The following is a 14,190-nucleotide window of genomic DNA, read 5'->3' as shown; positions in this document are numbered from 1 at the left end:
TACAAGTTTGCTGCTTGAGGTCACCTTAATGTGGGATTTTGATCAAGATATTTTAGTCCTTGATGTCAAACATCTTTAAGTGGGTTATTTGTCCAACTTTAAACTATTCCTTTTCGGCGTCACTGTAGGCAGGCATTACATGAGCGGTGACTGTACCACCATGACCACAAGCACTAGAATAAATGAGACTGTTCTTACATGAGCTTCAAGATGATGATTTAAATGTGGCCAGGGTTGATGCTACAACAGTTTATTTTATTTTTCACAGTCATTCTTGAATTTAATCACAGTCCTAAATACAAACATGGTTCCAGATCACCTTTTTGCTTCAACTGGATTGTGTAAATTCTAACACAAATTAAGAGTTGATCTACGAGCTACATTCATACTGTGGTTTCCTGTTGTGTGCACTTAAATTAATCATAAGCCATGATGAGCTTGTTTGCTTGCTAATTTGTCAGAAGATATGTCACCAATATGTAAAATAAATATATGTAAGGTCCTACTATACATATTTCATATCAGTCTTAAATTTAAAGTAATAAGCAAGTTGTAGAAAACCATGTGTTGCAGATTTTATTGATATCTTTATTAATAGTAATAAGTCTAATTTTACTAACTAGATATCTAAACAACACTTTTATGCTGAGTTTTTGTTGGGTTCTAACAAACCTCTTTAGTTAGATTTTTAAATCGAATGCAATGCGCTGTTTTTGGTAGCTGAAATCAAATGTACGAAAGATGCTCTGCTTCCAGAAAGATTCACAACACACCTACACACTACAGGTAATCCACAAATAAACGTGATAATTTGTAGAAATGTACTTACCGGTAGGCCAAGTTGAGCTTGTCTGTGCTTAAGAGAGCTCTTGACTGTGAAGAAAAGATGATGGCAAAGAGGTGAGAGGAAACGCCCTGGATGGCCTGATGTAGCAGTAGGCCGGGGTGTGACTGCCTGTTTATGTGAGTTTGAGCTTGCCGCTTATGCATGCACACGCTTTGAAGCAATGCAGTTATGATTGCTGACTTAAAAAACATGCAGAACCTGAGGCCTGTCAGTTTATACTGAACATTTGATACTCTAGTGAAGCTTTATTTCAAATGCGTGATCAATTTCAACAGTGCAAGTTTTATTCCAGATTTGTTAGGTTTAGTTTAAATTTCAGTTAATTTAGTGGGTTGTGGAATGGAACATATTCTAGAATGCTTAAGATTTCAGTTGCTGTGTCGTATGGGCTCATGTCGCATGTTTATTTAGACAACTTGCATCCAGTTTGGAAATTAAAAAGTTGTTGTGCATGGAAAAATAGTCTAATTTTAAGGAGAAAATGAGATTGCAGCTAATATTGTTCATTTCAAGTTGCGTTTTGAGTGTACATTACATATTTGGCAGGTGTTGCAGTAGGGTGACCACACATCCTCTTTTTTTCCAGACTTGTCTTGGCCAGGATTTCTAAATTGCCTAAAATTTTCGGGCTTTGGCCTAATTTTCCTATTGTTTTCATACTTGCTGAAGGTAATGACTGAAAAGTAGTTTAACCAGAAGCGTTCAGGCATTGTGCAAAATTGATCAATCGTGGCATGCGAGCTAATGCAATGGAAAAATGTGTACATATAATGTGTAAGGACTGTAGAGAGCATCTCAGTAGGAAAAAGAAAACAAAACCTAGACATCTGTTTGGTTAGCATAGCCCTGTTAGCCCCTGCTGGTAGACTGTTGCATTGTGGAAATACATTGTTGTTTACTGCACATTTTGACAAATGTAGTTGATTATCTGGGTTTTGCATGCATACAGAACATTTGCATATGCATAGTATGCATACTATATTCTGCCGAAACAGCAGGAGTAGTAGCAGTTGTAGCATGCTATTCCAAGCACAGCCTTCATGTTTGCCTGTCTCTCCCATTTCTGCAAGTCTCATGAGTAGTTCCTGTAGACTCAAAGCTCCGCTCTTTGTTCCAGGACCACAATCATATCTGCAATCATACATCTCAAAACAAGCATTTGTCATACATTAGTGGCAGCTGGGTTAAGAAGGAGCTTTCTGTGACACGCAGTGCGAGATTGTGTTTTTGTGCACCTGTTTCCTTCACAAACATCCTTTAAAAAGACTTCCTTATTTTTCTCACTAACAAGAATGAGAACGTCACAAAGAATTTTTCTTTAATTACTTTAGGTTAATTAGTGTTGATTAAGGCAAGAATATCATACGAAAAGTCAAAGTGAAATTTGTGGTTTAAAGTTTTACAGGCATTTTTATTAACTTAAGTGGTGTTATTATTCCAAATTAATAACACTATAATCTGTTTTTTACCTTTATAATATATTGACCATCACATTAGAAACTGTACATAGTATTTTTGCATGTACTGTAAAATTGCATGAAATGTTCCATTAGATCTTTTACATCAGTGAGGTTTTTCATCAGTAAGGGAACATTTAACCATTTTTACAGTCTGTTATTGTTAAATTGTAAAATATATGTTTTTTAAGTTTAGAGAAACCCTTGCAACACCTTGTGTTATAGTGGAAGTAATTTTACATATAGGCAAATGCCACACATTTTTGTCATATATAAACCATGTTAGTAAATATAATGTTATTTGCGACACATCGCTGTTAAAACGGCAATTTGCATGTTTTGACGGGAGTTTTATCTCTGTTTTATAACTTACACTACCAGTCAAAAGTTTTTGATTTTTAATGGGTTTTTTTTAAGAAGTCTATATTCTACTCACCAAGCCTGCATTTATTTGTTCCAAAGTACAGAAAAAACTGTAAAATATTTTTACTATTTAAAATTACTGTTTTTTATTTTAATACATTTGAAAATGTAATTTATTCCTGTGGTCAAAGCTAAATTTTCAGCATCATTACTTCAGTCTTTAGTGTCACATGATCCTTCAGAAATCATTCAAATATGCTGATTTTCTGTTCAAGGAACATTTATTATTTTATTATTATTATTATTATTATTATTATTATTATTATTATTATATTTACAGTTGTGTATTTTTTTTTTTTTTTAGGATTCTTTGATAAATAGATCCAAAGATCAGCATTTATCTAAAATATAAAGCTTTCATAACATTATACACTATACCATTCAAAAGCTTGGAGTCAGTTTATTATTTTTTTTTCATCAAAGAAGCCTGAAGAAATTATACTCAGCTGTTTTCAACATAATAATTATAATAATAATAATAATATGTTTTTTGAGCAGCAAATCTGAATATTAGAATGATTTCTAAAGGATTATGTAACTGGAGTAATGATGCTAAAAAATCACAGGAATAAGTTAAATTTTAAAATATATTCAAATAGAAAGCAAGTAAAAAAATATTTCAGAATTGTACTGTTTTGCTGTACTTTGGATCAAATAAATGCAGGCTTGGTGAGCAGAACAGACTTTAAAAAAATAAAACATTTAAAATCTTACTGTTCAAAAACTTTTGACCGGTAGTGTATCACTTGGTTGTTTGAAAATTTACAAGACTAGATCAACAGTCTGTTCTTAGCCAGAGTGCTCTTTCTCTTGGATTGTATAACTAGAAGTCGTTAGTTCCCAGTTTCAGACAAGACATGAAATAACAAGAAAAGTTATTAGTTTTAGCAAACTCTGAGCTGCATAATCTTCTATACCAGCTGTTGCCATAACAATGGTTTCCAAGGCTGAGAGATTTGTGGTTGATCTGTACTGAAGGTTCTAGGTGGTTGCAGGCAGTTGATGGTGGGTGACGCTTGAACTATTTTTGAGCTTAACAGCTGGGCTCGACAATAAAAACTCACAATACACATGGTTTGGCATAATGGGATCATTCTGTTTGACTCTAGAGGCACCATGTGAGTAACAAATGTATCCACTAGCATGAGAAGTTTGTCTGTGAACTGCACTTGGTGTTGTGAGTTGAACCGAGAGAGGAATTTGTGTTTAGCAAGTTTTTGGACTGATTCTTATGATCTGAGAAAACAATCACGAAATAGCTTAGTGCACTTTAATGAGAAAGCACAGCCTTCTGTGGTGTGTGTGTGTGTGTGTGTTTGCAAGATTGTTCTGGTGTGTGTGTGTGGTGTTTGTATTCTAGGCAGGAAGTTTGGATGAAATGTATAAGTATTTCATGCTGGCCAGCTGGTGCACTAGCTCTAGGAAAAGAAAAAACACAAAAGAGAGCACTTCAGTATCTCATTAGTTTCTCTTTGATAAAACCTACTGTATCCTATTTGACACACAAATTTATAAGGCCTCTAAATGATCGACATGATCAAAACTTTGCTGAAAAAACTGTTGTACGCAATCTAAGAAACTCCTGTCTGATTTGTTTGTCAGACAAAATGACAGATTCGGCGTTACGATCAGTCAGATCGCTTTTCAGTCAAGCTGTCTGCAAAGGGTCAATTGTTACATTTATTTGTATTTATCTTAAGAAATTTTAGGTGAGCTGATGTTTACACTGCCAGTCAATTGTTGCCAGTTAATGTTTTTTTTTTTTTTTAAAGAAGTCTCTTCTGCTCACCAAGCCTACATTTATTTGAAAAGCAGTAATATTGTGAAATATTTTTACTATTTAAAAAAACTGCTTTCTATTTAAATATATTTTAAAATGTAATTTATTCCTATGATCAAAGCAAAATTTTCGGTATCATTACTTCAGTCTTCAGTGTCACATGATCCTTCAGAAATTATTCTAATATGCTGATTTGCTGTTCAAGAAACATTTATTTTTTTATTATTATTATTATTATTATTATTATTATTATTATTATTATTATTATTATTATCAATATTTAAAACACATTTGAGTACATTTTAGTCATTTAGTACATGAAAGCACAGCAGTTATACACTATACCATTCAAAAGCTTGGAGTCAGTGTATTTTATTTTATTTTATTTTATTTTATTTTATTTTATTTTATTTTATTTTATTTTATTTTATTTTATTATTTTTTATTTATTTTATTTTATTTTATTTTATTTTATTCTTGGGAAAGAAATTATAGAAATGAATGCTTTTATTTAGCAAGGATGCTTTAAACTGATTAAAAGTGATGATTAAGACATTTATAATGTTATAAAAGATTTCTATTTCAGATAAATGTTGTTCTTCTGGACTTTTTATTCATCAAAGAAACCTGAAAAAATTCTAATGTTTTTATAAATGTTTTTTGAGCAGCAATTTAGAATATTAGAATGATTTCTGAAGGATCATGTGACTGGAGTAATGATGCTAAAAATTCAGCTTTGAAATCACAGGAATAAATTACATTTTAAAACATATATTTAAATAGAAAACTGTTTTTTTAAATACTAAAAATATTTCAAAATTGTACTGTTTTTGCTATTCTTTGGATCAAATAAATGGAGGCTTGGTGAGAAGAAGCAGCTAAAAAACATTACAAATCTTACTGTTCAGAAACTTTTGACCAGTTGTGTAAGGAAAACGTTGAAAACACCATCAAATGTAAAAGAGCAGCCTCTGAGCAATGAAATTTTCATTTGGGGACATTTCTCAGAAGCAAATCTAGGCTAACTGCTTTGTTCAAGGGCACAATGATGATTTAACTTGGTTCTCAGTAACTTTTCTACTTGAGATTGAACCTGAAAGCATTGTGTCAGTATCTCAGGTCCTTCAGGATACTGTGAAGGTGCCGCCCATCTAATCCATCAACACCAGTAATCAGCAGAGCTTCCTGTGGCATCAGCAAAGTCTTGACAGCCCCTCTCATTCTCTCTCTGTATGTCTCTCCAGGTCCTTTATAATCATGCTGACCTTTGGTGACCCTGTAGCTGCGGAGCATTGTGTCTGAGTCCAGGGCATGTGAAGGCCAAGGGAATGAAATAAAGAGCTACGAAACCTTTGCTGTTCAGAGATGGAGGGGCTTTTCTTAAGAGTTATTACCTCAGCAGAAAAACCAGGGTAAGACCCCGCCAACAAATCAGTATGTCGTCTTTGAAGATCATACCTTTAGATAATGTGTATGGGACATCTTGCAGTGCATAAACCATCAGTTGTTTCCTTGGATTTTACTGATGAATGGGGTCATTTGCTTCTCTTATCTGGTATGATTTTGATTATAAATATACATTCTTTATATAGTATTTATTATATGCAACTTTGTCAACTGTTACAACTGTACAGATTTTAGGTTCAATTTTATTATATGATAAAACTGTATCGATTGTACAGATTTTAAGTTAAATTTTATATGAATACATAAAGGAAGGTATATATTTTAAAACTTTGACTAGTTCACCATTTCACCAATTGTACTCTCATTTAAGCTTTTTGTGCAGTTTCCTGAGTATGATAAATGCATCATAAAAGTACCAATATGAATGTTTATTGTTTCTTTTCCCCTGAGGTCAGTCTGTCTGTCTATTTAATCATTTCTTAGAATTAATAGAACATATGGTTATGTTTTGTTTTTATTCCCCCTAATGTCTGTCAATTAATTTAATTTAATTTAATTTAGTTTAATAATTGTTTTTATTTCCCCTGAGGTCAGTCTATTAAAATAATTTTTTTTTTTTTTTTTGGTCAGAAACAAGAATAATTTTTGGTGCGATGAATGCATTAAAGAATAAAAAAAAACCTATGCCATACGTACATATGTTTATGTTTTGTTTTTATTCCCCCTGAGGTCTGTCTATTCATTTTAACAATTAACATTAACAATTTAATAACTTTATTTGTCTTTAATAATTTAATAATTTAACAATTTAATTATTTTAATTGTCTGTTTTAATTGTCAGTTTTAACAACTTTTGTCTATTAATTTTAACATTTAATTTAATTTAATTTAATTTTTTGATCAGAAACAATAATAATTTTTGTGCAGATACTTGAATGTGATTATATTATATTATAAAAAGTGCCAATATGTCATACAGTACGTATGTTTTGTTTTTATCCCCCCTATTTGAGTACATTTATTTATTTATTTATTTATTTATTTATTTAAGTACATTATTATCAATGTAATTGAATTGAATTGAATTGAATTGAATTGAATTTTTGGTCAGAAACCAAATTATTTTATTTTATTTTATTTTATTTTATTTCATGTCATACAGTACATATGTTTATGTTTTGTTTTTATTCCCCCTGAGGTCAGTGTATTATTTTATTTTATTTTATTTTATTTTATTTTATTTTATCTTATTTTATTTTATTTTGTCACACAGTACATATGGTTATGTTTTTATTCCCCCTTGAGGCCACTCTATTAATTTAATTTTATTTATTTTATGCATTTTAAAATAAATGGTACATTATAAATATTACCAATATTACCTGTAGCCACTTACCCAGGTAATAAATTAATGTTTATTTAATTGAGAAAAGACCAGTGTAGAACAGTATTTAGAACAGCTGGAAAATCTAGTTAAAAGGTCTGGTGTGGAAACAAATCAATTAGTATCCCTTTATTTTAGTGTTATTTTGTTAGAGAGCCGAAGGACTAGAAGTAGTCTTCAAAACCTTAACATAAATCTCATTTTCTCTGTTGATCATGGTTTTTGTCATGTGAAAGTCTGTGTGAATAGATAGTGATAAAGTTGAAAGAATGAAAATTATGGACTTTAATGTCTTCCTGTGCATATATCACCCACTTCCTGGGCATTTTTGTGTCAAGACACACATTCAATCTCACAGCACAGTTATTGTCTATAGTTGTTTGTGACTGCTGCTTTGGTTTGACCCCAATTTCTAGACCTCTTAATTCATAAGAAACAATTGGTAGGCCTGTCTTCCTCTGAGACCTACAACTGGATCAAATGCCGTGCCAGACAAAACCACTGAAGTCGACATGAAATGAAAATTGACCTTGTTTTTTTCATCAATGTAACAACTTGTCACAAATCCCTCTTATTTTTTCAGCCCTTCTACTACACAACCTGCCCATCCAATCAGTCCCCAATGGAAAAAGTCCCATCAAGTTGTTTTTCAAACAAAAATATCATATTATAGAGGCTGCAAATGCCATTTTTGGTGACCTTGAGATTATTTGTGGCATGTTGATGAATAATTGTGATATTAGTGTTACAAGTTCCCAAATAGAACAGAACAGTAAATGTTTGGAGAGCCAAATTAGATTTGTTTGGACACAACGGCGCACATCCCCCTCTCTGTCCCTATTTTTTTTCTCTAGAAGTTTAATGGCATTGCAATGAGGAGCTGTGTGTGTGTGTGTGTGAGTGATGATGCGTGGTGGGGTGTTGACAGTTCCATTTCCAGTGCGAGACACCCTACATGTCTGGAATACTGTGTGCACACACAGCTCTTCCCCCTCTTTTTTTCTCGCTCTGTTCTTCAGACTTTCTTTCATCGCTACACCTTTTCTTCTACAATGAGCATTGAGCCGATTTGATCTCCTTCTGTTCGGTTCTTTTTTAAAAGTCTTGCTGGTACTTGTCACTTTGTTTCCAAAGTAAAACCAGTGCAAAAACACCACGTTTGTTCAGCGTCCTGAAAACCAGACAGATGCATCAACAACTCAAACGAATTTTGCATTCAGATACTATACCTTTTGTTAAGAAAAAGTAGAATATGAAGAGGCACATACTGAATTTGTGCCCACAGAACCAGACCAAACCAAATTTTCATAGAATTGCATTTTGTCATTCATAATGTTCTATTTTGCATGGTCATTTATTAAAAGCAACCAGAGTCTTGAGACTTGTGGCTTAATATAACATAAATGATGTCTCAATATATTTAGTAAAATATTTAGTAGAAAACCCAAGAAAAATGTGCGTCATTCAAAAAATCCACATGGTTTCATACATATTTTGGACTGTGGGGGCGCCGTTATTTTGATGACATCAAATGATTGCACTCTGTGAGCTACTGATGCAACCTGTTACTATTTTTACTGCAACTCAGAAAATAAAATACTGATACAATGCCACATTGTGCAACTTTTGGTTGTAATTTTCAATCGAAGGGAAACAAGAGAAGCGATGCAAGTCTTCACTGCTTTTCTAGCGATAAGAAAAGGATAAAATAAAGGGAAGATGCCGGTGGATGAATAAAACTTCATAAAGACTCACGTCTTTGTTCTCTCCACTTTAGCCCTGATGCCTTTAAGGCTTTTAGTGGACCACAGCTATTGAAAGCGCTTATAGGTGGCGATGGATATAAGTGTAGGCTTAAACCAAATGCCGTACCATAGATTTTTCCCAACAAGGAGTCTAAATGCCACCGGATATTGAGTGAAATCCACGCTGAGAAACTCCTTCAAGTGCAACCATACGATGTAATTTGAAATAAAAGTCAAAATAAAAAAAAAAATATGTAGAAAACAATGTGGATTTTTTAAAATAATTAAATAATATTTTATTTTATTTTATTTTGTTTTTTGTTTTGTTTTGTTTTGTTTTGTTTTATTTTTGGCTCAAACAATAATAATCTAGTTTTTTATTACTATTTTCCACTCTCTCTTTGACATTTAGAAGTAAGGGTGGTAACATTTGGAGAAAACTTGCACATTTCCAATGCTGGGATTTTTCAAGAAACTATTCAGAGCATCATGGCTTCACACCCACCCAAGGTTTGTGAAAGATTTCTATATTTAACCATAATTGTCAGGGGGTTTTGGTCTTTATGATGATTGGTGTCTATCCTGGTTCTTCCTTAATTCATTATAAGTGGGCAGGTTGAATTTCTGAACACTCAGTTGGTGTCAACACTCAGTTAAGGTGTAAACACGAACGTGTTAATTTCAAAAGTTTGCGGAAGTTTAGAATGAGTCATGATTGCAGTTTGTTTTAAATAGATCCCTATATACCTAGGGAAGTTGTCAAAGTGTACAAGTTTACATCAAGGAAGATGTGATTTTTCATGATTTGTTCCCTTTAATAGAAACCAAACACAGATTTCCAGTTTTGCTCTGCGTCTAGTCTGCTTTTCCCATTTGTGAGCAGAATTTCTGGACAGAGCTGAGGATTCCTGAGGGAAGTGTCTAGTACAGAGATGTTAGGCCTGGGATGGAGAAGTGCGGTTTTGGTCTGGTTATTCATGGAGAGGATCCACTGAGCTTTTGTGCCATCTGGTTGTGGTGTACTTTGGGGATGGTTGTCCTTTGGGGCATTTTAAAGAAAGACAGCAATGCATTGTGGATATTTTAGAGTGTGTTAGGATGAAAAACATGCACATTGTATTCGCAAAACACTTGACAAAGTCCTGAACCAAGCCCTTTATGTAATTAAATATGTCTAATGATACTAAATTTGTGCCGTATACACCAACAGCAAACAGTTCCTTACCACCGAAAACGTCTTTTCTTTCATTAGGACCTCATATTATTGGAAAACAAACACACAATGCTGTGGCGGGTTGTGCTGTGGCTTGTTCATTGACCTACTTTTGGCTCTTTGGCACCAGCTATATACATGGTTAAAGTTATTACCCCTTTTTGGGGTACTGGATATTCAATATGGCCTCAACACAAAGTAAAATCCCATCAAAAACAGCAACACAATGTGTCCCGTGAAACGCTTTGCAGGGCCAGATGTGGATAAAAGAGTAGAGTTGATGTTTAGTAATGAGCAAAAAGAGCTCATGACAGCTTTGACAATCAGTTTTGTATGGCAAGCGTGCGAGTGCAACTGAATCATTCTTTTGAACCGGTTCTTTTTAGTGAACTTGATGAATCAGTTCACCAAATCCGGCTGAACAATCCAAAACAGTTTCTGGCTTGAGCAACACAGATCTACAAGTTACTCAATCAAAACTCTGATGATATAATGAAGTCTTATGAAAAGGAACAATCAGTCTGTGCAGGAAACTGAACATTATTTGCAACATTATTACCTGTAAACCATAGCCTTAGGTAAACGGTATGGAGTGATGTCCAGTTTGTAAACAAATCATTCTTTTCAACTGGCTCTTTTAGTGAACTTGATGAATCAGTTCACCAAATCAGGCTGAACCATCTGAAACAGTTTCTGGCACGAGCAGCATAGATCTACAAGTTACTCAATCAAAACTCACTTTCAGATGCCTGACAGTCATTCAAACAATATATTGAAGTCTTATGAAGCGAAACAATCAGTCTGCAAAAAACCGAACATTATTCACAGCATTATTACCTGTAATCCATAGCCTCACAGAAACTGTCTGGAGTGATATCCATTTTGCGAATGAATCATTCTTTTGAACTGGTTCTTTTTTAGTGAGCTTAATGAATCAGTTCACCAAATCAGGCTGAACCATCTGAAACATTTTCTGGCACGAGCAGCACAGATCTTCAAGTTACTCAATCAAAATTCACTTTCAGATTCCTGATAGTAACTCTGATGATTTATTGAAGTCTTATGAAGCAAAATGATAGGTCTGTGCAAGAAACTGAGCATTATTTACATTATCACAAGTAATCCATAGCATCAGGCAAACAGTCTGATGTGATATCAAGTTTGCAAGTGAATCAATCTTTTGAACCGGTTCTTTTTAGTAAACTTCATGAATCAGTTCACCAAATCCAGCTGAACCATCTGAAACAGTTTCTGGCTTGAGCAACACAGATCTACAAGTTACTCAATCAAAAATCTGACGATATATTGAAATCTTATGAAAAGAACCAATCAGTCTGTGCAAGAAACTGAACATTATTTGCAACACTATTACCTGTAAAACATAGCCTTAGGTAAACGGTGTGGAGTGATGTCCTGTTTGCAAACAAATTATTCTTTTGAACTGGTTCTTTTAGTGAACTTGATGAATCAGTTCAAATCAGAACTGATTCAGAAACCCGTGGCTTCTGGCGATATATTGAGGTCTTATGAAGCGAAACAATCAGTCTGTGCAAGAAACTGAACATTATTTACATTTCTACCTGTAATCCATGGCCTTAGACGAATGCTCTGGAGGGATTTCACGAATGAATCATTCTTTTTAACTTTTTTTTTAACAGGATGAATTAGTTTACCAATTCAGACTGAACCATCTGAAACTGTGGCTTGAGCAACACAGATCTACAAGTTACTCAATCAAAACTCACTTTTAGACACCTCACAGTCATTCTGACAATGTATTGAAGTGTTATGAAGCGAAACAATCAGTCTGTGCAAGAAACTGAACATTATTTACATTACTACCTGTAATCCATTAGCCTTAGGCAAACATTCCAAAGTGATGTCCAGTTTGCAAACAAATTATGTTTTGATTACTCAATCAAAACTCACTTTTAGATGCTTGACAGTCACTCTGACTCAAAATGATGCTTGTTTTTGCCAACTCGTTCAGTTCTCCAGTTACTCTAACAGTCCTATGGTTGCTACATGGTTGTTCACTGGCCTAAGGGAAAAGGCCTTGAGATTTTTTTTCATTGATTTGAGGGTAAGATACATTTTAGTTGCATATCAAAGAACCTGAACGTCATTATGTGCTTAGATAAGCTGAAGACCTGTCTTTCATGTCAGAGTTCAGAATATTTCAGTTTCTGGGTGGGACACTGTAATGACACTCCTGCTGCCTGGAAACACACACACAATGCTGTATCAACACTCTGGAAACAAACAGGTGACCTCAACATTTCCATTCACTGGTGACCTCCCAGGGAACACAAGCACACACAGATTGCTCAGGGCTACACTCAAAATCTATGTCTTTTTCTCTCCAGCTGCTCTCAGCCTGAACTCTGGCTTGAGAAACAGACAGTACATGCTATCTGTCTTTCTGTTTTGTAAATCTGAAGGCCATAAAATGATAACACTAAATCTATTTTGTCTCCTTTTCAAAGTACGTCTTGTACGGAAAAACTATTTCCCAAAACGAAACCAGGCCATACTCTTTTGTTAGACTGAATGACCAACAAATGTGTATGTTCTTGTGAAAAGGTTTAGGATCAGTGTTTACCAATACATGACAGAAATCCTAAACACTTGCACTTGAGTCATATAGAGCGTTTTTTTTTGGATGCCGCAGACTCCCAATTAGGTTCATCCTGTTACATTATTTATTTTCTACTCATTATAGTGCTATAGATGCATACTACAAAAAACAAGTTTTTTAATTACTTTAATTCATCAAAAATTAACAAATTTCAATTTTATTTTTAAGTTATGCAAGATTTAACTAAATTTTAATTTGGTAAATATAATTTAGGATGAAACTACATGTACAGCCAATTTGAATTTAAAAATGTAACATATTTGTTTACAGTGTATTTGTTGTATATTTATTTAAATCTCTTTTTAATTTACAGTATTTGTAAAATATATATATATATATAGTTTTTGCATTTATTTATTTAGTTTTAGTTTATCAATTGTATTATATATTTATTTATGTCTTTAAACTTTCCACCAGTTTTAAAACCCTTGAGTACTTTAATTTAGTATTCTAGGTCTACAAAAGGTTTAAATGAGGTCTAATTTAGTATTCTGTGTCTACAAAAGATAATGGTTGTGTATGGGTAAAATAACCTTAATTGAGAAGTGCTTAAGTTTTTAACTGAAGTACAAGTAAAGTTAAATCTGACCACCTGACTTGTCACACCGCCTAATCAATTGTTTCCCTGTCCAGACTGCCATCTTGAACCATCTGAGCAAACAAATCAATCCCGACCTGCACTCCAAACTTGTAAAAACCTCCATTATTTCTTGCTCATGGCAGCATGTGGCTGTCCCAACAACCATTCATTCATAGACATCCACATTTAAAAATAAGTACAAAAACAAATCCCCAGACAAGATTCGGTCTGAAACATAACTCAGCTGTCTTAGCGTTTCCAAAAGGAGAGCAGAACTATACAAAACCTTTCCGCAGATGAAAAAATCATCATCTCTGGAATTCAGATCTGTCTTTTTTCATCCAAATCCTGTGTTTTATTGAATGTATGTGGACAGTAGGGAAACATATTCATAGTGTGTGTTCATGATTTTGGTTTGGCAGTAGAATAATTCCCCCATCTGTTCCTGTTTCATTAACGCTTGTGCCATTATCACCACATTCTAAAACACTGTGCCAAAGCCAGATATTTTCATTTTCATGCCTGTTTTAACAATATGGCTGCAGTGACAATAGATAGTATGTACTCTACTCCTACTATCTGCATGTACACCATATCCAATCTACGATAAAGTGACTTTTGACTGTTGTTTGGTTTCTATTTTTGCATACATAGCTCCGTCCATAGTAAAATCGCATTAGTGTAGAGTCCCACTTCAAATACAGTTATAAAGTTTG

General features: G+C 33.7%; 1 long non-coding RNA gene across 1 annotated transcript in view; it reads left to right on the top strand.

The window, feature by feature from the left end:
- The window catches only part of LOC127181495 (uncharacterized), a 79,886-nt gene that overhangs the window by 44,547 nt on the left and 21,149 nt on the right, over positions 1–14,190 (top strand). The window contains exon 2 of the long non-coding RNA XR_007829786.1: positions 5,752–5,919. This is a non-coding gene — a long non-coding RNA (uncharacterized LOC127181495). The remainder of the gene's footprint in view (positions 1–5,751; positions 5,920–14,190) is intronic.

This window comes from Labeo rohita, chromosome 19, assembly GCF_022985175.1.
Source record: "Labeo rohita strain BAU-BD-2019 chromosome 19, IGBB_LRoh.1.0, whole genome shotgun sequence".
In the NCBI taxonomy this organism is placed as follows: domain Eukaryota; kingdom Metazoa; phylum Chordata; class Actinopteri; order Cypriniformes; family Cyprinidae; genus Labeo; species Labeo rohita.
This window is presented reverse-complemented; position numbering and strand designations above follow the sequence as displayed.